Source organism: Mustela erminea, chromosome 3, assembly GCF_009829155.1.
Source record: "Mustela erminea isolate mMusErm1 chromosome 3, mMusErm1.Pri, whole genome shotgun sequence".
Classification (NCBI taxonomy): Eukaryota; Metazoa; Chordata; class Mammalia; order Carnivora; family Mustelidae; genus Mustela; species Mustela erminea.
This window is the reverse complement of record NC_045616.1, coordinates 137,416,842-137,443,375: the sequence shown is the minus strand read 5'-3', so window position 1 is coordinate 137,443,375 and position 26,534 is coordinate 137,416,842. Positions and strand designations below refer to the sequence as shown.

General features: G+C 45.7%; 1 protein-coding gene across 3 annotated transcripts in view; it reads left to right on the top strand.

Moving 5' to 3' along the window:
- The first annotated feature begins 9,387 nt into the window (after window positions 1–9,387).
- RAI14 (retinoic acid induced 14) overlaps window positions 9,388–26,534 on the top strand; it is a 141,161-nt gene continuing 124,014 nt past the window's right edge. Inside the window, exon 1 of one of the 3 annotated variants that reach the window (XM_032337642.1) lies at window positions 9,388–9,477. The gene's annotated coding sequence lies outside the window, so the exon portion shown is untranslated. Of the gene's footprint in view, window positions 9,478–10,767; window positions 10,851–11,213; window positions 11,315–26,534 lie in introns of those variants that run through there. The other 2 variants (XM_032337641.1, XM_032337640.1) reach the window with 2 other exon arrangements.

Here is a 26,534-nt window from a genome sequence, read left to right as displayed (position 1 = left end):
AAAGCTTGAAAAGCACCGTTTTTAATGTCATCATCCTGAAAGAACACTTTAAATCAGTAATTTGGTAGCTTATTGTATAGACGAGTCACTTGGGACGTTCCTTAAACATGCAAGATTTTCTGACCCACCTACTGGTGATACTGAGTCATTATTTCTGCACATGAATTCATAAACCACACTTTGAGAAACACACTTTTAAAGTATAGCGTCTGCACTATGATCTACATAAGGGGGAGGTGTTTTTACAATGTTAGGGCGATTCACCTTTGACACACTTGTCCAGGTGTTTAAGTCCAGTAAACTATCTTTTTTTTTTTTTCCCTTTCAGAATGCCTTTGAAGGATTCCTTAAACCAGATTCCTCCATGTCAAACTTCTTCCTCATGTCTTCCTGAGGCCAAACATAGCCATCCAATTCCTCCTGCCTAATGCGTGTCTTAACCTCTGTCTCCGGTTACGTACACTTCGTGGACATTAGATACCTGACAAAGGAACAAGTGGGCACCCTCTTGATATAGCCCTTCTGCCTAGACTCTGATGGGCAGGGATATCACACTTTTCTCTCTGTACCTGCTAAAGAAGAAGAAGAAAGACAATGGTATTTAAAAGCATGAAGAGGGGTGCCTGGGTGGTTCAGTGGGTTAAGCCTCTGCCTTGGGCTCAGGTCATGATCTCAGGGTCCTAGGATTGAACCCTGCATCGGGCTGTCTGCTCAGCAGGGAGCCTGCTAACCCCTCTCTCTCTGCCTGCTTGTGATCTCTCTCTCTCTGTGTGTCAAATAAAAATTTTTAAAAAAAAAATCTTAAAAGCATGAAGAAACCCCCCCTTAAAAAAAAAAAAAAACCTGGGTGGCTCAGTGGGTTAATACTCTGCCTTCAGCTCAGGTCATGACCCCAGGGTCCTGGGATCGAGCCCCACATTGGGCACCCTTCTCAACAGGGAGCCTGCTTCCCCGTCTCTCTCTGCTTGCCTCTCTGCCTACTTGTGACCTCTCTCTTTCTGTGTCAAATAAATAAAAAAATAAAATAAAATAAAAAATAAAAAATATTTTTAAAATTTATTTAATGGGGGAGCAGGGGAACACAAGCAGGGGGAGTGGGAGAGGGGGAAGCAGGCTTCCCACTGAGTAGGAGCCCGGTTAAGGGCTTGATTCCAGGACCCTGGGAACATGACCCAAGCCAAAGGCAGACGCTTAATGACTGAACCACCCAGGCGCCCCGTGAAGAGACCCTTTTTAAAATAGCTATTTTATTAGATCCCTGTCACTTGATTTTTCTGCTATCTCCCTGCAGCCAGACTGTGCCCCCAAACTGTCCAAGCTGAGTGTTCATGTTGGGTTCAAGTTCCAGCCCTGGTGTTTTCTTACTCTGTGACCTTGGGCAAGTTTCTTAACCTTTCCTAATCTATTTCCTCATCTCTAAATGGAAACGAGTACGTACCCCGCAAGGTTGTTGTCAGAATCTTCAGAGTTAATGCTTATTTGGCTCTACATTTGCTTCAAAATAAGCACTGATAAATTTTAACCTATTATCAAAAGACGCTTTGGCAGAGATGGCTCGATGCCAACCCTATGGCCTCCTGGTAGTTTGGTGGTTCCCAATGAACTGTGATTCCTGGCATTTATGATTTTGTGTAGTTCCTTCCCACTTTGACTCTGGACTTGGCCATGTGATCAGCTTTGGCTAATGGGACAACAACAAGCATGGTGTAAGTGTAGGCCTTGTACATTGAGGCTCATCTTCTTGGACACTCCGTCTTGGAATGAAGCTACTAGTCCATGAGAAAGCCCAAGGAACCCTGAGAAGAACTGAGGTCTCATCCAATCCCTACCTGAACTCTAGCCAGAGACCAACACTAACTACCTGTTGTAGGAATGAGGCCATGTTATGCCTTTTGGCCATTCTGGTACCCCAGTTTATACCATATACCTCTATCACCTGGTCAACCCACAGAATCACAAGAAACAATAAATTAAATTATATTGTTGTTTTTAAGACACTAAGTTTTGAGGTTCTTTGTTTTACATCAATAGATAGATGCAATATCTATTCTTCCCAATTCTTTTGTCAGTAAAACCTCAATTTTATTTGGTGTACAATGCACCCAGCTAAAAAATCTATATTTTCTTCCCTTTCTTTCAGATGATGGTGATCATGTGACACAGTTTGGCCAATAAAATTGAGATGTTGGGGCGGCTTTCAGAAAATCTCCCTAGAGAGTAGATTCTGCCAGCTGTCTACTCTTCCCCTTCTTTCTGCCTGGACACAGGATGGATGGTATAAGTGGGCAAGTGTCTTCTAATGAGGGAAAACCTAGAGAATCACAAAGACCTCAGACATGACCACCTTGAGTCACTGATCTAAAAGCAAGCGACATTTCAAAATATGAGGGAAACAAGCCCTCATTGTGTTAAAGCCACGGTTATCTGGTAATAGGCACTGTTATCACTGGAACAGACAGCTAATTCTGACACCAGCGGTGTGTCAGTCACATTATTTATTAGCATGGAAGCCACATAGCAGTCAATGTTAACCCAGGCTGCACGTTATACTAGGAATCTCTAGGGGTAGGGATGGGTTACTTGTATTTTGGTTCCCCTAACACACTGCTCCCTAATATTTCAGCAGAATAAAAAGGCTCACATTTCCAAGGATACTTTTTACCAGGTAATATGGCTTAGCAGAACCACAGAAGAGCATCAAAATACTAGAAAGCAATATGAACTCATCTTCTGTCTTCTTTTGGTGACTCTTTGTCCTTGTATTCTATAGACCATCTCTCCAGATAGGTTGAAGCTCCTTGAAGGTAGAAAACACCTCATATGCTCATATGTTTCTTTTCTATGTGTGTTCAATCCTATACCTTACAGATTAGTTGACAAAATTTCCATATAAGACTTAGTAAATAGTACCATAGGAATGTTTAAACTATATGTGATGACATTAAAAAAATTTTTTTTCCTAAGGACTTTATTTACTTGACACAGAGAGAGAGAGATAGAGAGAGCAAGCGCACAAGAGGGGGAGCAGCAGAGGGAGAGGTAGAAGCAGGCTCTCCAATGAGCAGGGACCCTGATGTGGGGCTTGATCCCAGGGCCCTGGGATCATGGCCTGAGCCAAAGGCAGACACTTAACCCACCAAGCCACCCAGGTGTCCTGGTGATGACAGTTTTAATAATGGTTGAATTGATTTTGATATACACCACTATTTTATTTTTCTTTGGGTTCAAAGAATCTCATATGCTTCTTTACATTAGTAATAATTATCGATATTATTTATTTAGCTCTTACTCTGTGCTAGGAACTATTGTATATGCTTCATGTATATTACTTATTTCATCTCCAAGATAACCCAAGAGGCTGGTACTAACATTACACCCAGTTGGGAGATGAAGAAACTGAGGCCAAGAGAGATTAAGTGACCTGCTACGAATTGCACTACTTGGAAGTGGAGAAGTCCGGGTTCCAAAACACTGCCTGACTGACTATTTATTCTTTGTTCCTGTTTTTAAAAATTCTTTCAATTTGTATTTTTACTCCATGTTTAAGACCCAAGAGAAAATAAAAGGGAGGTCAGTCATAATTGCTGCCCAGAAGCTGCCAGTGGTTTCTGGCTGGAGAAGCCTGTTCTCTAGGCCATGCTGGGAGGACTCCTGCCCTCCTAGAGCTCCTCTGTTCTCACCGGTTCTTCTGCAGAACTGACCTCCCACACTCCACTCTAAAATTTCTCCAAGGTGTCTCCTAACCTCGAGTCATTCCCACCCCTCTGAATCGAGCATGCAAGTTAGAATGCCCAGACTTGGAGCAGAAGGCAGGACAGTCAAGGAGGGAGAATCAGGATGAGAAGAAACACACTGAATGTTCTCATAATTTATATTTCTTAATATGAGCGAGTTATGTTGGATGTGAATGGAGAGTCCTCAAGGTCACCATTTAAATAAAAATGTTTTAAAATACTTCCCAGAAGCCCACAAAGCAAATATGAGACCGACTCAGACCTCCACCTCCTTCTCTTTGTCCATGACCCTTAGGTCTTTTGGTGGCAAATTTCCCAGACTAATTCAGTGCCAACTTAGTCTTCTGGTTCTCTCAAATGGCCTCCAAAGTTTCCTTCCTTTTTACATAACTCTGAAGAAGAAACTCCCCTCTGGGTGGCCAACAGTGACCTCGATATCCTTAACACCAGAACTCTGCTGTCCTCCTGTCCATCGGTCTATTATTGTGAAACCAATTTGTTTTCTTGGCATTTGTGCTCTAAGGGTTCTAGGAATCCAAGGGAGGAAGTCACCACGGCCTTTTCCCTGCTTTTACTGGCTTCTGTGGATTCTGTGGACCTTCCTTGTCCTACTTCATCCCTTTTGAGGGAGTATTTACACTGTGATCTTTCTGGCTCCCCAATTCCATCCTTTTCCTCTCTTCTGGCATATCACAGGACAGTCCAAAACATTCTCATGATCTGAATCTTCTTGTTCTGAAACTCAAACAGGAAGTCTAGAACAATACATTATGGGGTTGTCTTAGAAAAACAAAGGCAAAGGAAGAATGATAACTTTACCTTAGAAGACCCCCCTCCATCCTGAATACGAGAAACCTGCTTTAAGGCACATATTTGGATAGTGGAGGAATTTGTATCGAGGCAAAACAAACAAAGGACTTGTGGAATTTTGTTAAATATCTTCACAGTACTGTAGTCATATATCTTAAGCATTAACAGTCTGCTGTGGAAAATGAATCTTAAAAATGTGTTCACTTGCATAGTTGAAAGACTGATCTTGAGAACAACAAGCCATCTACTTCATCATGTCATCTACCAAGGATTTTAAAGAGAACAAACACAAATGCAAAAGTGAAAATGAATAACAGAAGCTAAGTGGCCACAACGCCTTTGAAAAACACGAGCAAGAAGCTGTAACAGATGCCAAATAACTCATCAGCAAAAGTAGTACCCAGATTTATTATGGGTACACCATTCAGATAAGGAAGGAACATGAATTAAAACATCTCATTGGCAGACGTTGATCTCAATGAACGCGACAAAAATCTTGGAGCTCAGATTTAATGCCGTAACAGAAAACAAGTGTCCCAGGCCAAGAAAAACAGTGGCTTGGTTTAGAATCACTCTGGCAAGAAATCCTTCTGGAGCATTGACTTTTGCAAGGCCCATTGCTAGAGCCATCCCTGCCCGCTCACCTAATCTCATTTTTGTTGGTAATGCTAAACAAAGAATGGGGTGCTCCAGACATGACTGCGACAGCCAGTAAAGCCTGGCCCTACGTTATGATAACCTAGGGAGAGAGTAGAAAATACCCATGCCTGGGGGCACCCGGGTAGCCCAGTCGTTAAGTGTCCCACCTGGTTTGGGCTCAGGTAGTGAGTGATCTCAGGGTTGTGAGATGGAACCCTGCATGGCTCAATGCTCCATGCTCAGCACTGCTTGAGATCTTCTCTCCTCCCTCTGCCTCTCCCATTGTGCTCTCTCTCTCTCTCTCGCTTGCTCTCGCGTTCTCAATAAATCTTAAAAAACAAAAAACAAAAAACACCCCAAAAAACAAAAACACAATGCCTGGATCCCACACCAGGCCACTTTAATCAGTATCCTAGGGTTTGGGGCCCAGACAAGTGGTGATTTTTTTTAAAGACAGGTAATTCTAACAGGTTGCCAAAGTTACAACCCACTGCCAAGGAAGAAAGAAAATATGCACCCGGCAAACCCATGGATTTACATCCCATATTATTGCTTGTGCCTGTGGAACTTCATGAATACTTTTTCTCTTAGTCTTCTGCTAACTAAGTAACTGCCTTCTCAATGTTCTTGAATTCCTCATGATGCCCCCCTCCACTGCTTTAAAGGGAGAGCATTTTCTGGAATTTCTGACATGCACAGAAGAACAGCCAACTTGGTGGCATGAATGGCTATTTAGATTATCTTAAAAGGTTTCTTCTCAGAAAGGAGAGACCACCAAGACTGAGCTTTTGGTGCCTGTTGCCTGTTCTAAAGTTGATCTCGCTTGGGTTCCAGTCCTCTTATCCAGGCCTCTGACAGAATTGGGAGAAGTCATGAGATCAATACATAACTGGTCTATAAATTGTCGTGGCCTGAGGGCAATATAGAGTAGTGGTTAGGGGGACCACTCTGGAGCTGGGCATCCCAAACTATGACTCTTGGTGCCACTTTTCTGGCTCTGTGATTTGGGCAATTTACTGGATATGTGTGAAACTCAGTTTCCACATCTATAAAAATAGGTTAATACTCCATCCAAGTTTCTGTATTAAGAAAAACCTTGCATCTGTTAAACTCTTGATCTATAGTAGGTCTTTGTTTAGCAGGCAGTGTTGCACAGCAGTCAAGAGTGAAGGTTCTAGAGCCAGACTGCCCTAATTTGAAACTCAACACTGTCATTAGCTGTGGGACTTTAGGCAAGTTACTTAATCTCTCTGTGCTCTGGTTCCCTTAAGTGCCCAGAAGGGATAATAATGGGACTTACAGGATTGATATAACCACAGGAGCCAAGGACAGGCAGCCCTAAGATGGAGCACTTTGGTGTAAAGATTATTATTATTATTTTTTAAAGATTGTATTTATTTATTTGACAGACGGAGATCACAAGTAGGCAGAGAGAGGAAGGGAAGCAGGGTCACCGCTGAGCAGAGAGCCTGACACAGGGCTCGATCCCAGGACCCTGGCACCACGACCTGAGCCGAAGGCAGAGGCCTTAACCCACTGAGCCACCCAGGCACCCCGGTGTAAAGATTATTTTGAATCAAAAGCAGTAAAAACCCAGCAGATTCAGGAAAAGCCCTTTACCTCCCCCTCAACTGCCTGCCTGTACCAGGAAGAGAGTTATCAACAGAGATTCCTCTTTACCTAAGAAGCTTACCTGCATAAGACGACAGCCTTGTTTTCAAAATGTCATCTCTCACGTTCCTTCTAGTGGTCTTCCTCTCTGTTGTGTCCTCAGACTCCTACCCCTCTTCTTAGCTCATAGAAGCCTTGTGTTATCTGGCTGTCTTGGAATTTTATGTCTGTGGGGGTTCTCTGTATGTCCAAAACTAAATGTGATTTCCTCCTGTTAATCTGTCTCATGTCTGTTTGATTCTTAGACTGGCTAGAAGGACTTTGAAGGGCAGAGAAAATTTTTTCTCCCCAATATAAAGATTAAATGACCTAACATTAGGATGGCCTTCCATCTCAGATTGCTCAGGACAATACCAGTTTATGCTGGTATCCTGGCTGGTTTGGAATTTTCCTGCCCCCTTTCATCTGAAAAGTGTCAAAAGTGGGGGTGTCTGGGTGGCTCAGTTGTTAAGCATCTGGCTTCAGCTTAGGACATGACCCCATGGGTCCTGGGATTGACTGATCAGCAGGAAGCCTGCTTCTCCCTCTCTCACTTCCCCTACTTGTGTTCCCTCTCTTGCTGAGTCTCCCTCTATCAAATACATAACTAAAATAAAATAAAGTGTCAAAAGTGTCCCAGATTGAATAATTAAGTATGTGGCCACCATAGTTCTGTAAATAACACTTAGAAAAATACATCATATGGAGTAGATGCTAAATGTGTCTTAGATGCTAACTTCAAACCTTTAGTAGTTTTATCCAACAGAAATATAATACAGGAGTAATTTTTAACTTTCTAGTTAACCACATTTTAAAAAGTAAAACAAAGGGCACCCGGCTGGCTCAGTTGATGGAGTGTGTGACTTGATCTCGGAGTTGTGAGTTTAAGCCCCACTTTGGGTATGCAGATTGCTTAAAAATAAAATCTTAAAAAAAGTAAAAAGAAATGAGTGAAGTTGGTGCTAATATATTTATCCTAATATATCCAAACTAGTAACACTTCAATATGTAATTAATATCAAAATTATTAGTGAGATACTTCTGTTCTCTATCTTACGTCTTTGAAATATGGTATATATTTTGCATGTATGGCACATCTCAGTTTGGACTAATGACATTTCAAGTGCTCAGTGTTTCTAGTCTACTTTATTATTATGGCCTTATTAAGTTATTAGGATGCTATATTAAAGTTGTTTTATTAATTTCTCCCATGTCGCAGTTTCCTATTTGGAAACATCCCAAAGAAAATACAAAAAGTGGTTTTTTTATGAATATTTTTTTTTTTTTCTGCAGATCATCTCCTCCAACCTTCTGATTGTGTTTTTGTTCCACTCTCTGGACTGGAGCCAATATCGTCACATTCCTGTAAATCACGCTGCCTCTAACGAGACCCAGAAGTGCAGTCAGATCCTGACCAAAAGCCAAGTAAAGCAAAGGGTTACTTTTTGGCTCTGGTGTGGTACCTACCTCTATTTCCTCTGTTAGGGACATTTTCTTACTATTGCAACTAGTCTGAGCCCTGGTTCCCCAGACTTAAGAAATTCCTAATGTGGGGAGAGACAAAAAAAGATAAGGGATGGAGCAGCAAGAAAGAGGGACATGATATTTTTTTTTCTAAAGATTTTATTTATTTGAGAGAGAGAGAGCGAGCATGAAAGGGGCAAGGAGCAGAGGGAGAAGCCGGCTCCCTGATGAGCAGAGGGCCCGATGTGGGACCCGATCCGGGGACTCCAAGATCATGACCCGAGCCGAAGGCAGTCGCCCAACCAACTGAGCCACCCAGGTGCCTAGGTTGTGATATTTTTTTAATTTCAAAAATGAAAATTTGGTTCTAGCAATCAATTCCTTTCAATGGGTCCTGCTAAATCCTGGATGGCAGGATTTTTACAATCTTGTAGCTATGAGAAGATTGACCTGTTAGAGCAATTAGAGAAGGATGCTTTGCCATAGAATGTAAAGACAATACTGTTGGCGATGGCTCCTCAGATTAAGAGAATGGGCTTAGGATGTTAAAGCTGAAAAAAATTCTCAGAAGCCATGTAGTTCAATGCTGTTTTTTACTGATTGGGAAAGTGGGACCAGGAGAGGTTCAAACACTAGGTGAAGCTTAAAAGGCAAGTTAATATAAGAGGGAGCAGGAAACATGGTCGCTTTGTTCTTATTACCTTGGTTTGACGGCAGTTCACCTATTAAAATACAACATGCTGTTCCTCCCAAGAATGGTTTTAACAACTCTCTTTGCAGTTTAGATTATCATTTCATTCTTGTTGCCTTCTCTCAAACCTTTTTACGTGGACCTAGTCTCTGTTAAAGGGTGTGTTCAATGTATCCTGAATGAGTTAGCATTTCTAAAAGGCCTGGGGAAAAAGCAAACCAAACCTATGAGAAGACTGTGTTCAGTCCTGTAGCTGACCATCAAGTCTTCTGGCAGGTGGCACAACTTCATGTGAAGGAGATGTTTGAGTTTCAGGGAAGGAGGGATTTGGAAAAGAATCTTGGCATATCAGCCTAACTGTAAGAGTCCTTCCCTCCACAGCAACCCCACACCCAGAGTTGGATTTGCTGATGTCTAAGGGTGGGATTATAAATCAAGGAGAATAAGCACAAAAGCCACCACCGAGAGCCACAGAGCCGACACAGGCAGGTAAGTTCCGAGGTAAGTGGCCGGGACAGGGCATGGTGGCGGTGTAATAGCAAAAAAAAAAAAAAAAAAAAGAATTATTGTTTAATGTTGCTTGATACTAAATTCCTCCAACTAGTCAGGTGTTCCTATAAATACGTACATGTTCACTTTCAAAGACAGCATGGTGAACCCTGTACCTGCTTGGAGACTGTCCCTGCTTGGAGACTGAGCTCAGAACAGAAAACACACAAGTGACCATATTCGTTCACCCTCAGTGTCACAGCATTAATATCAACTATAGTGAAAAACTGTGTGGTAGAAATGGCCAGCATCAAACAAACCAGAAGTTTGGCAGCTCACATTTCTTTTTAGAGTGTCATTTTATTCCAGAGGCATAAAGGACAGGGCAATCTGTCTGCTTTGCTCGAAATGGGCTATTCATCACTTTTCAAAAGAATCTCTGATGTATGATTTAGGAAAGACCATGCTAGGGTTCCTTCACAGTTCACAGTTACAGAGCTTTTGCTCCGTGTTTGAGAATTAACCTGTTAAAGCTAAGACAGGTTGTTCCCTTGGGAAGGGGGGAGACAAAGAAATTCTAAGGAGGAGACCATCAAGATGCAACCAAGACCTTAGACACTCAACTGTTAGGGTGAATTTCACTTCCATTGGAACAGATTTCTTTCTTTCTTTTCCCTCCCTTCCTTCCTTCCTTTCTTATGTTCAACTGACTTAACTCTGGATCCCACCAAAAGACTCTTGTCATTTATTGTAAAAGGCTTCCTGCCCTGGGTAAGGATGCAGAGCTAACCCGGAGAAGGGAGGGGCTTTGGTGAATAAGGACTTTCTAAGCCAGAGCTGGTTAGCCTGACTAGAACGAATCGAAAAGCCGTCGCACATTAAAAGAGTAGGTTGGAAATTTTGAAATCCTTGGAAATCACGGGAGGAGTCCATTAAGATTCAAACGCCGGTTTTAGTGGGCTGAGAAGAGGGAGACGCCGCGGGGAGCCTGGGGTGGGGCGGCGGGTAAGGCCTTCCCTGCCCGCATCCCAGACGCGACTTCGGGGGGCGGCCCCCACCCGTGCCTCTCGGCCCCGCGGTAGATGTCTCCCAGCTTCACGCGGGCACTTTCTCTGCCACCTGATGAGTGCTAGCGGTCCCTCCACCCGACCGTTCCGTCCGTCCGGAGAAGGAGCGGAATCTGCTTTACTTTCTGTTCAGTAATTCCGGAAAGCATAACCGATCTGGCTGGTGAAGAAGGCGCTCGTGCCTTTTTATAAAACACCCCGACGACCACAGACGACTTTGGAAGTTGCCCAGAGAGGAACAGTCTTCGGGATCGCACCGGTCCCAAGCCCTGGGGTTCGAGCGCGGGCGCTGCCCACGGACTTCAGGTGTGATGATGCTGGAGCACAGCCGCGGGCAAAGGTCCCCGAGCCCCGGAGACTAGAAGTCAGCCAGGAACGCCCGGGGCGTGCGGGCGCAGGGGCGGCGGCGGCCGCCAGCACTTCCCGCAGGTCCCGGCCGGGCCGCGGGGCCGGGTCACCTGACTCGCGGAATTTGGGGCCGCGCGGGGTGGAAGGGGAGGGGAGAGGCGAGCACCTCCCTTCTCGCTCCCGCGGGATCCAGGTCGGCGGGGGCCGGCGCCGGGCGGCCACGTGGTGGTGCTGCCGCTGCCCCCGCCCCGCCCGCCCAGCCCGGGAGCCGCGGCGCCCACTGACCCCCGCAGCGGGGGGAGGAGGAGGGACCGAGGCGCAGGAAGCCGAGCAGGAAGCGAGCCCGGCGGCCGCGTTTTCCTGGGGAAGCGGCGGGCGGAGTGGCGCAGCCGGCGGGTCCCCGGAGCGTCCGCCTCGATGGGGTGAGTGCGCGGCGCCGAGAGTCGGGGAGGCTCCCCGGAGCGGGGTCCCGGCTCGCCGCCCCGCCTTTGTGTCTGGGGCGCGGCGAGGGGCGGCGCGCCGGGCGCTGGAGCGGCTTAGCTGGCTGGCAGCGAGGGTCCCGCCACCGCTCCCTTGTCTGCCGCCGGCCGCCGACCGTCTGCGGAGTGCGGGGAGGCTGTGGGGACCCGAGTCAGAGGGAAGACCGGGCCAAGTTGGGAGCGGGCTTTTCTCCTGCCCGACCCCCGCCACTCGCGGGCCGGCGGCGGCAGGGCGCGGGGCAGGGGCGGCGGAGGGAGCGCGGGCGGGAATGAATGGCCAGCCCGGCCGGGGTGCTGGGGGGCGCAGAGTCAGCCCCGGGTCCTACCTGCCTGGCCCGCCCCGCGCCGCCCCCCTCCCGGCGCCGCGCTCTTGGGCTCGAGCCGCCTCCGCGCAGAACTTGGAGGAGCTGGGGAGGGAGGCGCAAGCGGGAGACTCCGGGTGGATCCGGCGACCGAGGGTCTGCTATTGTTCCTTTTCTGACTCTGGGGAGCCCTTCGGCGGGCCCGGGGGTGCGGGCCTGCTAGTGCCCCTCGCTCTTCGTATCCTTTTCCCCTCCGCATTTTGAGGAGGGGGGCGGGATGCTGGAGTTGGGGCCGACTCGGGGCAGCTGGGACTTCGGGAGAGGGGAGCCCGCCGGCCGGCCATCTACCCCAGCCTCTGCCCAGGTGGGTGGGTATCCTCTCCATCCCACCTTCCCTTAGCTGCCGGCTCAGGCAGGTTGCGGCCGTGCTTTAGTTTCTGCAGTTTTTAGGGTTCTCCTGCTGCCCCCTGGTACACGCTCTCCTTTGCGTTTGGACCTCACACTCCCCTTTTGTGGAGGGGGCTCAAAGCCCAGGAAGGCAGCCGACTGACGGGACAGATGGAGACCAGTGAGAAAGGGAGGAGTTACAAGTGGCCTCCCAGGGGCTGGAGCCTGGGCTATAGGTCCAGGCTGGCGCCGCTCCAAGGAACCCGGGTCCGTGCAACTTTATTTCCAGGAGTCAGGGCGCATCTGGGGTTCAAGGCCACGCACCACGACCAGCGGGTTCTCGCGGCCGCAGGCGCACAGGTGATTTGCTTGGGTCTCCGTTTTCCTTCTGGGAGAGGAGACTACCAAGCTGGCTGGGATAGGGAACGGTTGCCAGTTTTCTGGAGAACGTGATTTCCGAACTGTAAGGGCCTGAAGGGGAGGAGCTGGTTTGTCCATCGGTCGGGCTCAGCAGAAGCTCATCTAGAGAGGAGAGCCTCACCTTGTGGTTTGAACTAAGTTGGAGAAGAGCTGGTGTATCACAGGGAAGCTGGGTTTTGATTGCTCTGGCTTCCACCTGTTCACAGGTGTGGCTGGGAGTTTTATTGCTGATGGATGTAATCTGATCTCTGTTCTTAATGATGCCTAACCGGTGTCTTTTTCCCCCCTTGGGCTTTTGTAAGAGCATAGACTTTAAAGTGAGGAAGTTTATCCAGTTCTTATGATTTTTAACCAGTGCTTGTGCAACACGAATTGGGAGAGGTAGCCCTGTGCTGGGGGATCCTGGGTTTTTTCATCTCCATTCATTGAAATGCTTCACTAATTGTTTTGTTTTGTTTTATACCTCTATTTGACAATCAGCGATTAGTTCTCATTCACCTGAACTGTCTGTAGATTTTTGGAAGTGGGGAGAGGTGCACAGGTAACCAGCGTGTACAGCTTGTTTGGTGAATCCCCATCCTTGTATGTTTTTTTTGGGACAACCACAGATGGATGTGGTATGGGATATTCCTTATTCCTTTGGCCCAGGCAGCTTTGTTGAGCCTGGGGTCCATGAGCACATCTGGAGTTCCCACCTCCTTCATGGCAGATTTCTAGATCTCTTTGCGTGCCCAAGGGGCACACCTCTTGAAGCCGACTCCATGGATGCACTTGTGAATGTCAGTGCTGTATTCTCTGGCAGAGGTGATGGCAGAGGTGTGCCATTCTTGTTTGAGGGAGTCATTCTGCCAGGCCCTGGTTGGAAAGGCTTCATTAATTTATTGTAGCATTTACATGCCTTAGACTTGTTTTATGGCTTTGGCGGGGGGGGGGGGGGGGTTGTAACCCTATTGTGAAAAATCTCATTACTGTTTGTGAAATTGAATAGAGTGAGTGGATGCTGGGCCATGGAGACTCCGTGGGGACATGATAGTGCCCCTGTCATTGAGGCGCTATCTCCAAAAGCCTCTTCAAGGCAGGTACGCCTTGCATCACCTCCATTTTACAGGTGGAGAAACTGAGGTTAAGGAAACGTGGCTTGCAGTTAATGGAATTGATGGAGAAAATTTGTCTCTTCCTTTTTCCTTTCAGAATGAAAATGAATATGAACTATTTCACACATGCATAATAGACACGACTTGTGTTTAAGAGTTGCTAATTTAAAAAAAAGTTGCTAATAGCTCCATATTTGCTTCATATCTCCCTTAATAAAAGTAAACCGCAACTGAAATTTTTTTTCCATCCCTTCTCCTCTTCCTCCGTTCCCAGGTGACCTCTAAAGTGAAGTTAGTGCACAGTTTCCAAACATGTTTTGGTACTTTGGTATATTCTCTATTCATAAGCAATATCTGTGAGCTTGTGTATTTCATATTCTAAGTAAAAGGCATAATTCCCTCTCTATATATTGCTTGCATTTTTAAATTTGTCACTGTATTGAGGCGCATGTAGCTCTTAATTTGTTTTAGGGGCTACAGAGAATTCCAGTGTATGAATAAATCCTAGTATATGAATTCCTTTGCCAAGAGAAAATTAGAAGATTTCCAAGTTTTCACTGTTACACTTTTTCTGCTAAGGACAGTCGAGGCAGTCAATCTGTTTTCCGTTTTTAAAAATTTTATTTATTTTTTTATTTTTTAGGGTAACAATGCTATTACAAACATCAGAGATCTGTTTGTTCTACACCTATCCCATTCATTGCTGGCAGGTGGGGTCTAGGTAATGCAGTGTTTATTGTTTCATTCCTCAACAAAAATGTAGGGTGTACATAGGGTCTCTCTTGCTTACCTGTTGAATGAAAAAAGTGAATTTGACCTTTTTTTTTTAGCTGTAAGAGTGTTAGTCAGATTATTTTGTTTTGTTTTCACAATTTATATTTTCTTGAGTAAGAAAAGTGCCTCTTAATGGTAAAGGTGAAGCATGAGGTGGACTGTGATGCTGAGTTTGGGATACTTGTTCCCAAGTGTTTTCTCAGGCATCGCTAGCAGCATAACCCCGGATCACTCATTCAGCCCTCTCTTTTTCATTTTGTCAAGCTTGGTGACATTAGTTAGAGCAGAGACATGCCTTTGTGAAAGCTTACTCGGAGAGTTTATGAAGTGTGTTGACATTTTGCCCCAAATTGTAACCCTTTAATTTGGAAGCAATTTAAGGCATTTAAACACTCTGGCTTCCTCATTATTTCTTCAAGTTTTCAGGCACATTCTTGCCTCAGCTCTTGGGTTTGCTGTCCTACTGTCTGGACCACTCTGCCCCTAGATCATCTCCATGGCTGTGTCCCTCAGTCCCCCTGGGCTTTACTCAAGTGTCTGTCCCATTAGCTACCTCTTCTAGCACACCCCGCCCCTCTTCTGTTTTCTCCCCCGACCTCTCCATGGCACCTAACACCTTCTAGCTTGCTGTATGTTTTGATCTGTATTAGTCTCCTTAGTAGAATAGAAACTCAGCGAAGACAGGAACTCTGTCTCTCTTGTTCACTGCCATAGTTCTTGTGCCTAGGGCCATGTTGACAAACAGGAGTTCCTCAGATGTACGAATGAATATAGTGCTCTTTGTGTGTTTTTCTACTTAGAATTTCTCTTTCAGTACATTTTGGGAAATCCTCCATGGTGCAGGCGGCACCACAGCTGTAAGGGGGTCCCCCTAAGAGGTCGTATTTATTGGTGCCATCAGGATAAGAGACAGAACATCTTATAAAGAAAGCACTCCATTTTAGATGTGATTTATCCTACAAAGTTCTTGTCCATTTTTCCTGCCAACACTTGCTGCCACCTGAATTCAGAAGATACCATAAGTAACACGACGCTTGGAAGCACACCCATCTTTCCTCTTCTCGATAACTTCGCTTTCCAACATTTTAAATGTGGAAGACTGTCTGCATTCCACACGGCATCTGCCCAGACAGTCCCTCAAGTAATGCCAACCACCCTGAATTTCTAGGACTAGAGAGCATACTTCTCTGAACTGTTTGTATGGAGTATACTCATCTTTGCTGACTGTACATTCATAGTGAGGTCTTTTGGGGGGGCGAGGTGGGGTGGGAAGATGATCTTAATCTGAAGATAAGAAGCAACCAGTATACAGTAGGGTCCCTAGGAATATTTAAAAAATTGTCATGTCATAAAATCCTTAACTGCTGTTACTAAAAACATTCACTGTTCTAGTGTCGTGTTATTTTGCTAGAAGCCAACTGAGTTTTCTGTACCTTGCGTGATGAATATAGGAGTTGACAAAACAAAGCTAAATATATCAAAGGCCTCTCGGGTGTATTTTAAGTGGGTGGATAGGGAAAAGGAGTCCAGGTTTCTTTTCCCTATGAAATATATGGGTATATGATACTGATGGTATCCTTTTAAAAAAAATCACTAGTGTATAAAAGTACAACCATTGTATCCTTTGTAATAAAATTATATTGAAAGAAATCAGTTTATTTTGGACCGAGAGAGGGTTAAACTTTAAGCTAAAAATTGTAAGCTTACAATTATTTATTGTCAAGATGCTACATGATTTATCTTGTTCTTGGTTTATCACTACCCATGAACTGAAAAGTACAGGTGGTTTAATGAAAGAGAAGGATTGTTAATCAGCTATCAATTTCTCAACTCCAGCAGTGAACAGAAAGCTAGTCTTTGACATCAGACTCATTGATGGGTATCAGTACATTTAATATTTTATTTTATTTTTTAACATTAATAGGAGAGCATGCCTATGTGAGTGCAGGGGGGCGGGGCAGGGAGGAGCAGAGGGAGAGGGTTTCTCTAACCCTAGCAGATTCCACACCAAAGGCAGGGGCCAGGTGGGGCTGGATCTCCAGCCCTTGAGATCAGGATCTGAGCAGAAGCCAAGTCCACCCTTTAGTCAGTATTTTAATAAGTAACTTTACAGACTTAACTATATGTTTCAAAACAGCTTCTTCTCTTTGAAGGAGGGAAGTCTGCTTCATTCTTCAGCTTTGTGTTCCATGTGTCTAGTAGAGTATCTGTCACATAGGAAGTGATTAACGTCTATTGACTTACACACACACACACACACACACACACACACACACGGGTCATAAAGCTTCCCCTGGAGGTCTTCAGATATTTAGCTGTTCTAGTCTAGAATTTAATGATCCAATGGCAGAGGAGAGGCATGGAGGTCGTTAGCAAGATGCAGGTTGAAGTTCAGAAGACGTAGGTCTCCTCTTTCCCAAAGTAAAGACATTTCACCTCTCTAAGGCTTAGTTATCTCCCCTTAGGATGAGTCTGCACGTTGTGTTTTGACTGCTTCTCCAGCAGGGTATGGGTGGTGGGTCACCTGGTCTAACCGGACCTGCTATCTGGTTCAGTTTCTTCTGTAGGAAATGGTGTTCACTGTGTATACAGTGACATGCTGTATAAATACCACGACCAGTGGTCACCCCTGGGCAAGGGGAAGCCTTTGGAGTTGCTCATGATTTGTTCATCTCCTTCTAATGATCAGAATCTGTGAGAAAAGCTTCTTGTGGTCCAAGAAGGTCACTTGTACAGTGGATGAAAACACATTTTTTCTTTTTTTTCCTTAAATTGACACTTAGTGAAGACAGAAGTTTATTACCAAGTAACGTAACATAAGCAATTCTTCTATTGTATCCATTTCCCTCACAATCATTTATTTACTTTTTTATACTGCAACTCAACTTTTCTTATCCCTGTTAGGTATTGTGATTGGCAAGGAACAAAGTCAGGCTTCTCTTTGCTTTTTTCTTTTATGGTTTCTAGATGAATTCCGTTGAATCCAGAATGCTTTATTTTTTTCTTTTTAAAATGCTAAGTGACAAAAAAAAAAAAAAAAAAGCCATAGCAGAAATCTACTAGACTCTGTTCACTATATCTGTCCAGTTCTTTTTGCTGGCTGCAGGGATAGAAACTCAGCCCAAAAAGAAACTCTGGCAGAGCTCACTGGTGAGGAGTACAAGGCTGAGCGGCTTCCTTTCGCTCTAGGGCAGCACAGAGTGAAGTGTTTTCCTCCAAGAGGAGTCCATTTTGCAAACCGGGGAAGGCCATCTAGCAGTGATTTCTAATGTTTTTGGATCAAAGGTGGACACTTGCAAAACTGACAACAGGTTTTGGACCGTTTTTCCTAGGGAGAAATTTGCTCATATGCAGTGATACTATACATTCATAGTCTTTGTCAGTTTCAAGAGCACAGAACTCCCTGTGTTACAAGCCCATTTACCAACCTCTTTGGACTCTCCAGATTAAAAGCCCAAGATCTATGAAAAGACTTAGAAAATTTTATTGAATGTATGCTGTTTACCTTTACATGTCTTAAGCATGAGCAGTACAATTACTAGGGGTCTGTTTTCTGTCACGTGTCACCATATGGGGATGATCACCATATCTGATAACCTGTTTTACATGAGTGAACAGAATTATAACCTCAGTTGGAAAACCAGTCACTGCCGACCCACTGACATACCACTGACCGGTTTTAGGAACTGTTTCTACTGGATGCAACAGAATGGCGTTCAGAAGTCCTGTGGGGATGGGTAGTCTGACTGTTTCACAGAGATCTGATGAATTCTAAGGATGGGTCTTGAGTTTCTCACCCCAAGGACAACCTGTTTCTTGGTCTAGGGTTGGGCCTCCACTGTCTTCTGCTTTCCTGTGGCAATAGTTTCTTTCCTGGCTGTTGTAGTGGGGAATGAAGACATCCCGGGGCTCTGCCTAACAATACTCCTAAGCTCCCAGGATAAATCTGGGGTCTGTCTGGTGGAGGAAATCTTCCCAGCATGCTCTGTTCTGCTCATCTTGGCCTCCCAGCTTGATGGGGCTGCCTCCAAGAAACCGGAGGGAGACAGGGCCACGTTTCCTAGTTGGGAAGCTGACCCTCAGCTGGAAGCCTGCTCTTCCAGAGAAAATTCTTCCATGGAAAGTAGCAGACACTGGAAGGAGGTCCTGCCATTGTTAGCCACGCACAGGGAGCTCCTTCAGTCACTGTCCACTGGAGGTGATCTCCTCCGTCTCTTCAGTCAGAAATTGGGCCCAAAGGGATACGTACCTGCCTGTTAACTGGGCAAGTGATGCAATTAAACCAGTCTGTTCAATGCATTGAGCACCTTCTCTGCTCTGCACTGTGCTCCTAGGTTGCCCGCTTCTGGGGGTCCAGGCTGGTCTTACTCATTGTCCCATTTCCTGTGCACAATCCCTGTTGATGGAAACAGTGTTGGAAGATCTGTGGGTGAAGGGTGATAATCTGCCGTCCTGGAGCTTATCGTCTGAACCAGGCTAACACATTGGCATTGCACTATAGTAAGGCAGAGTGTTAGTGATGGGGGAACTCATTTCATAGCTGGACTGAGGCCTAGGGAAGAGAAATGACCCCTTAGAAAGTTACACAGTAAGAGGCAGAGCCAGATAAATCTTCATTCTGGCTGCTTAGGGCACAGAGCTTCTAAACATCCTTTTCTATCTTTCTCTGATGCAGACCATGACCTTGGGAGTCCTCTGTGTAGCTAATTCTGGTTTTCTGGTTGATCTCTGTGAAGAAGACTGGTATAGATTTGGATAAGCTGGGTTGGAGACCAGTGGGGAATCCCAGATCCGGCAGATGGCATTGAGCAGGGGTATGAAGGTCAGAAGGGACCAGAACCCAGTCCCTTAGCATAACTGCTGAGCGAGAATCCCATGAACAAATATTTGTCAGGCTTTGTCAGTGAGTTAGTGTCTGTGCTGCGTCTCTTAATTGGACAAGACTGCTCATGTAATTTGACCATCTCCTTCTATGAAAGTTGACATGCTGGTGATGGATCGTTTTTCAAAAATGAAAGAGCACTAACCGGCCATGGATGATCATGACCTGTAGTCATTTCACGGCTTGGAGTGGTCTCTTCCCAGCCACCCAGAAGATGCAGGAACTGGTGAGGCAAAGGCTCATGGACAGTGGAGTGCTCCCCCCCACCCTGCCCCCAGAAAAAGGCAGCCAAAATTAAAAAACAGGCCAGGGCCCTGAGGTCCTGCATGAGCCACCTTGGGTGGTGGCGAGTAGCTTACCGTGCTCTCCAGCCGAATTTCCTTTCAGGCCCACCCAGTCCACATTCATCATGGGACCAAGTTGCTTTCAGGGCTCTCAGAACCATCTTGGATCTTCGTTTTTGTAGACTTAGATTTGGGGCAGGGCAAGGAGCTATATCCTCTCTCTCCCCTGATTAAAAAAAAAAGTTTCACATTTCTTTCCTAGGAGCTTTTTTAAATTGGAAAAACTATTTAAAATATAGGCAGAGAAGCTATAACCAATCTCCATATACCATTTGGGATTCCCTAGGACATCTTTTAAAGGAAAAACTCATTTCTGCTGCTAACATCCTAGAGACATCCATTCAGCAATCTTGACCACATCCTCCCTAATTAGATTCTTTCTGTGCTATGCTACTTTACACCATGTTTGGTGTGCCGTTTGTTTACTTTTTCTATCCCTTTCCTCCAGAGCCTCCGGAAGCCAGAAAGAGAGATCTCCTCAAAATGACTCCTATCCCCCGCCTGTCTCCCGGCCCATCTGTTGATGGCTGTGTTACCGTTTGTGTCTTGTTTGGCGACAAGCTTGCTTTCTTCCTCTTCTTTAAACAACCCCTGATTATTTTAAGTGCATCCCCCTTGGAACAAAGCGCATTTGATTCCCATTACATGGCAAGTGGGTGTTTATATCCAAGGTGGCAGAGGGAGACAGAGCGGACTGCTCAGCCTATCCTGGAGATATCAGCATCGGGCTGGGGCGGCAGCCTGCCGCTGGCCCCGGCTGCTCCTGGCTTTGGCTTTCCGAAGAAATAGCACCTGTACTCCCTGCCTCCTTCCTGGCTGGCTGGCTGATGGGTGGTAGGATTCTGCTTTTATTATGATATTGGTGCTTTTAATTTTGAAGAATTGCCATATTTCATTTCTGTGTAGCTTGGCAAGAACTGTTGTACAGGATATTAGAATAATTTCTTAAGGAGCAGAAATGACCTAATCCTAGAGAAGCATCTAAGTATCTAGAAGTTCTGCTTTTCCAGATTGTTGCTAAAACAGGGAAACCTCCACCCAAAGCTGTAGCTGACCAGCTCAGCTGAGTTTAAAAATAGCCATTTCACTGGTCTGTAATCATTTTTACATTTTGTCTGTTACTGACTTGGTGTCTTTAGGAAAGCTTTATGGAAAAGGACTTTTCTTTTTTTTAAAGATTTTATTTATTTATTTGACAGAGAGATCACAAGTAGGCAGAGAGTCAGGCAGAGAGAGAGAGAGAGAAGCAGGCTCCCCGCTGAGCAAAGAGCCCCATGTGGGGCTTGATCCCAGGACACTGAGATCATGACCTGAGCCCAAGGCAGCGGCTTAATCCACTGAGCCACCCAGGCGCCCCTGGAAAAGGACTTTTTTGACTGGTGAGTTCCCTAAGTGTACTTGTCACGGGTAAGCTCTGCAAATGAAAAGGACAAAGGAATAAAAATGCTACCCTCCCCTGGAATGAGGCAGGGGTATGTGTGTGAGGGCCAACAGCCAGAAGAATGCCTTTTTCAAGGCAATCCATTCAGACTTCTTAGAAGGAGCTTTGCGAGTGCCAGCAGCAGATCGGAGAACTGTTCCATCTTTAAAGGCAACTAAATTTTTAAGTAGTAAAAAGGTTGTCTCTTGGCTCAACATTTTTTTTTATTGTTATTTTTACTAGTGTTGCTTTTTTTTTTTTTCATTTTTATTTATTTATTTTTTAAAAAATTTATTTTCAGCGTAACAGTATTCATTGTTTTTGCACCACCCCCACTGCTCTATGCAATCCGTGCCCTCTACAATACCCCCCACCTGGTTCCCCCAACCTCCCACCCCCCACCCCTTCAAAACCCTCAGATTGTTTTTCAGAGTCCATAGTCTCTCATGGTTCACCTCCCTTCCTATTTCCCTCAACTCCCTTCTCTCCATCTCCCCTTGTCCTCCAGGCTATTTGTTATGCTCCACAAATAAGTGAAACCATATTATAATTGACTCTCTGTGCTTGACTTATTTCACTCAGCATAATCTCTTCCAGTCCTGTCCATGTTGCTACAAAAGTTGGGTATTCGTCCTTTCTGATGGAGGCATAATACTCCATAGTGTTTATGGACCACATCTTCCTTACCCATTCGTCTGTTGAAGGGCATCTTGGTTCTTTCCACAGTTGGCGACCGTGGCCGTTGCTGCTATAAACATTGGGGTACAGATGGCCCTTCTTTTCACGACATCTGTATCTTTGGGGTAAATACCCAGTAGTGCAATGGCAGGGTCATAGGGAAGCTCTATTTTTAATTTCTTGAGGAATCTCCACACTGTTCTCCAAAGTGGCTGCACCAACTTGCATTCCCACCAACAGTATAAGAGGGTTCCCCTTTTTCCACATCCCCTCCAACACATGTTGTTTCCTGTCTTGCTAATTTTGGCCATTCTAACTGGTGTAAGGTGATATCTCAATGTGGTTTTAATTTGAATCTCCCTGATAGCTAGTGATGATGTACATTTTTTCATGTGTCTGGTAGCCATTTGTATGTCTTCATTGGAGAATTGTCTCTTCATATCTTCTGCCCACTTTTTGATATGATTATCTGTTTTGTGTGTGTTGAGTTTGAGAAGTTCTTTATAGATCCTGGATATCAACCTTTTGTCTGTACTGTCATTTGCAAATATCTTCTCCCATTCCATGGGTTGCCTCTTTGTTTTGTTGACTGTTTCCTTTGCTGTGCAGAAGCTTTGATTTTGATGAAGTCCCAAAAGTTCATTTTCGCTTTTGTTTCCTTTGCCTTTGGAGACATATCTTGAAAGAAGTTGCTGTGGCTGATATCGAAGAGGTTACTGCCTATGTTCTCCTCTAGGATTCTGATGGATTCCTATCTCACGTTGAGGTCTTTTATCCATTTTGAGTTTATCTTTGTGTACGATGTAAGAGAATGATTGAGTTTCATTCTTCTACATATAGTTGTCCAGTTTTCCCAGCACCATTTATTGAAGAGACTGTCTTTTTTCCACTGTATATTTTTTCCTGTTACTAATGTTGCATTTAATAGGCAGCCCAGTGTCTTGGGCTCAGAAGCGGAATTTTGGGCTCAGAAGCGGAGTTGAAATCCAGCCTCCGTTTATGAATTGTGCCATTTTAGCCAAATAAACTTTCTGGGCTGCAGTCTCCTAATCTGGAAACCAGCAATAATGACAATAGCATCTAATTCCTAAGGGTAGAAGCATTAAATGAGTAAAGACTCATTCATAATGAAATAGCAAAAAAAAAAAAAAAAAAAAATTGCGAAGTGAAAAAATTTTGCAGTCATCATTTAAGTAAAAGAGAGTTCTTGTGGCTGTTATTCTGCCTCCTAGTGTTAGCACGTTCCTTATCTGCCTGCCTTTAAAGAAGTGCTGAGAGACTAACCAGTAGAATTATAAGGGCCCTTGTAACCCACAGCAATGAGGACGGGTTGCCCTGTCACAAAAACACACCTGCCTAGCATCTTCTGTTTCATTTACAATATGTCCCTGTATCCTAACCCCTTCATCTAGCCCTTCTATTATTACATCACCAGGTAATGTGGAAAAGGTGACCGGTCTTATTCCCAATTATTAACAAGTTCCTCAATCTCGGGGCACCTGGGTGGCTCAGTTGGTTAAGCAAATGCCTTTGGCTCAGGCCATGATCCCCCAGGGTCCTGGGATAGAACCCCATGTCAGGCTCCCTGCTCTGCAGGGGGTCTGCTTCTCTCTCTCCATCTGTTGCTCCCACTGCTTGTGCTCTCTTTCTTTCTCATCTGCCAAATAAAATCCTCAAAAACAACAACAACCAAAAAACCCAAGTTCTTCAGTCTCTCCGGACAACTTGTCTGGTGTCTGTCCTAATCCAGGCACAGAGCAATAAAGCTCTGTTCCAGTGAAGACGGTGGCCTCGGAAAGAAATGATGAGTGAGTTAAATCCCCTGGGAAGTGCTCTGCAAAAGCGTCCAGCTGTTGCTAGAGAAAAATCTAGACCTCTTTTCTGGACCGTTGGAGCCGTGTACTCATTGAGTTTGCCAGAAGTCCATCAGTCTCGAGTGACATGACACCATTGGTTCACCCTTCCTTCTCCACATGGCAGAATGAATCTTTTAAAGTCAGAACGTGGAGTATTTACTAGATCTGAGTTGGAGATTTTATGAAATTAAAAGCACGTTGAGCATGACAGCATGGTAACATACATTTTCTGCCTGCCTTGTTTGTAGGACACCAAGTGCTGTCTTAGTGCTAAGTGCTTGCTGCCATCATGGCCTTGGAAGGAAGACTCAGTCCTCACGGGCTGAGAGCAATAGGAGCAAGCCACAGGGACAAGCCACACGGGCCATCTTCAGCTTTCTCACAGCAAAAGAAACAAATGAAATGAATTGTAGTGAAATACGTGATTTTACCCAGTGTACACTAGATACAGTGGGTATCCAGTGTATCCAGAACATTCTCAATATATATTTGGTGTAAAACTTCTTAATGATAGAGTCGACATTCTCTTTCCAGAGTAAGTCTTGGAAATCCATTGTGTTTTCCACTTAGCAAGTACACCAGTTTGCACTAGGCTCATTTCAGTGGCTTATTAGCCACATGGGTTGGATGGCACTGATCGAAACAATATGTCCTTTTGTGGTTCCTCTGACCCTAGTACCATCTGACCCCGGGGATGCCCTCAGAAAACACACTGAAGCTTCCCTGAGTCTTTACCCGTTACCTGGGATTTTGTCCTTAGCTTCTAGCATTTCTTTAGAGAAACAGAATAGCTTTATCAAAAACTGATTACACGTGGACATTTGTGTTTTGGGTTGACAAATCTGTATCTCTCTGCTTTTGTGCAAGGGCACTGATCTGCATAGACCTTTCTCTTGTAGGTGGGTTTGGGTATGAGCCACAATTCTCCATCCCTTTGTCCTTGGCCTGTAGTTGCTTTTCAGGGCCTATGAGCAAGTAAGACAGTATAGGTTTCTTATTTTTCTCCTTAAATTGCAAGTTCTTGCACAGCCATGACATTTTCCCTCTGTAAACCTTCCTAGCATCAGGTACAAAGTACGTGGCTCTGCGGACGTGTAGGGCATGGGGGGACATGTTTAATCCTTGTTCCTTTTCATGGAAGCATTCCCATCTTCCATGTTAATGCTGTTTGTTTCTTATCCCTAAACACAGAAAGTGGTTGGAAATTGAAAGATAAAAGGTCCAGGGTATTGCATTCAGCCTTCACTAGGCAGGTGGTGCTAGCTACCACCCCCCCCACCCCGCCCCATCCCGCCCGGTCCCATATGGCACAGGCGTGGAGCGGGCTGGGGCTGCTGATGAAAAAAGATTGCAAGGACTTTCCCATGTGCCCTTGACGGGTGTCGAAGTGTGGCAGATCCAGGAGGGCACAGCCCCTGGGGTAGGGCGCCTTCATCCAGCCACTGTATTCGGCTTCACTCGCAGGTGTCCTGTTTAGACTACATTAGGGTGAGTGACAGGATGTTTGCCTGCCAGATCTTTGGTATTCAAGGATTAACTGCCTGGGGATTATCTTTGGGCCTCGAGGCCTCCTGGTCCAGCTGAGCCCCAGCCCTGCACCCCTTACTTCAGGGCAGCTTCCTCATTGTCTGCTGTTTTCTTACTCATCCTTAGCCTCAGCTCGGTGAGCAGCTTCCTTGTCTCCCTCCTGGGTCTACCCTCAGTTCTGTGGAGCCAGGTCCCCTGGGGAGCAGAGGGGGTAAGGTCCACCTCGTTAGCAGCGTGGGGTCCCTCTTGGACCCAGCTGGTACAGTGGCTTTTTATTTCGTGAGGGCTTTAAAATAGTTTTAATGCTATGTATTCGCAGGTCAGGGTGATCCTTTCCCTTGTGGGCTGGTTCCTGTAGGAGGGTCAAAGGGCAGCATGCTCTCAGAATGGAAATAGCCCTGAAGATCTACACTGGGCCCCTGCAGAAGTCTTCTGGGGGTGACTGCTACGGCAGAGGTGAAGGGTGGCGGGAGTGCATCGGGTAGGGGTGGGTGGGGGCCTGCTGCCTGAGGCAGAACAGAGCAGGGAGCACCTGATGGCCAATTGAATGATAAAAATGCTCTTCTTTACCGAGGGGCTCGAGGGGGGACATGTGGTAGGTCATCTGTTGTGTTCAGCCCTTCTGTAGGTCCCTGAAGAGAATTTAGCTCCTGATCAGAAATGAACTGATCAGATAGAGGTACAGGTCACCAGAGGCTGTTGAAGTTCTAGGCCCCCTTTGCCTGGGGCATCTGGGATGCCAGCCTGAGCAAGATCCAGGAGGTGAGAAGGGTTTGTCTCTCCTCTTAGATGGCAAGTGACAGACACTCAGCTTGGGCAAGAAGGGGAGTGTCTTGGCTCATGGGACCCCAGATCCTGTGCTTAAAGGGGATGGCCGCTGCCAGACCTCAGGGATCCCTGGAATCAGGGAGCCTCCTTGGTTCTTTTTCTCCCTTCCCTTCCTCCTTCCTCTACTTCCCTCTTCTTTCCCTCCCCTTTCCCCTTCATCTTCCCTCCTAAAAATCCCGGGTTGGGGGGTCTCCCAATAGCCTTGCTGAAGACCCATTCCCATCGCTCGGGGGACAGCTATGGCCAGAACATAGCCTGGCCGGAGGGACAGTGTTTCTGCAGAAGTGGGGTGCAGTTCTCAGGAGAAGGTTGGGCACTGGGGTTGTAGGCCCACTGCGGCACGCAAGGTGACACCCTTCTGTCAAAGGGAATGAAGAGCCTTGCCTTTGAGCGGGCAGACACCCCTTCTCTGTTGGACGAGAGATGAGGAACATGCTTTTTGATGCCAAAGGGTTTTTGTTGTTGTTGTTGTTTTGTTTTGTTTTGTTTTTAATGAAACCACAGGGATGGGACCTGTGGGCAGAAAGAGCTGCTGAAGCATGGAATTTTGAATGCACGATGTTGAAACAGTGTTCAGACATGATAGTTGGGGCAGCAGAAATAATTCTGTGCTCTCCGTCTACCCTCTACTCCTGCTCCGAGGCCCCTGGA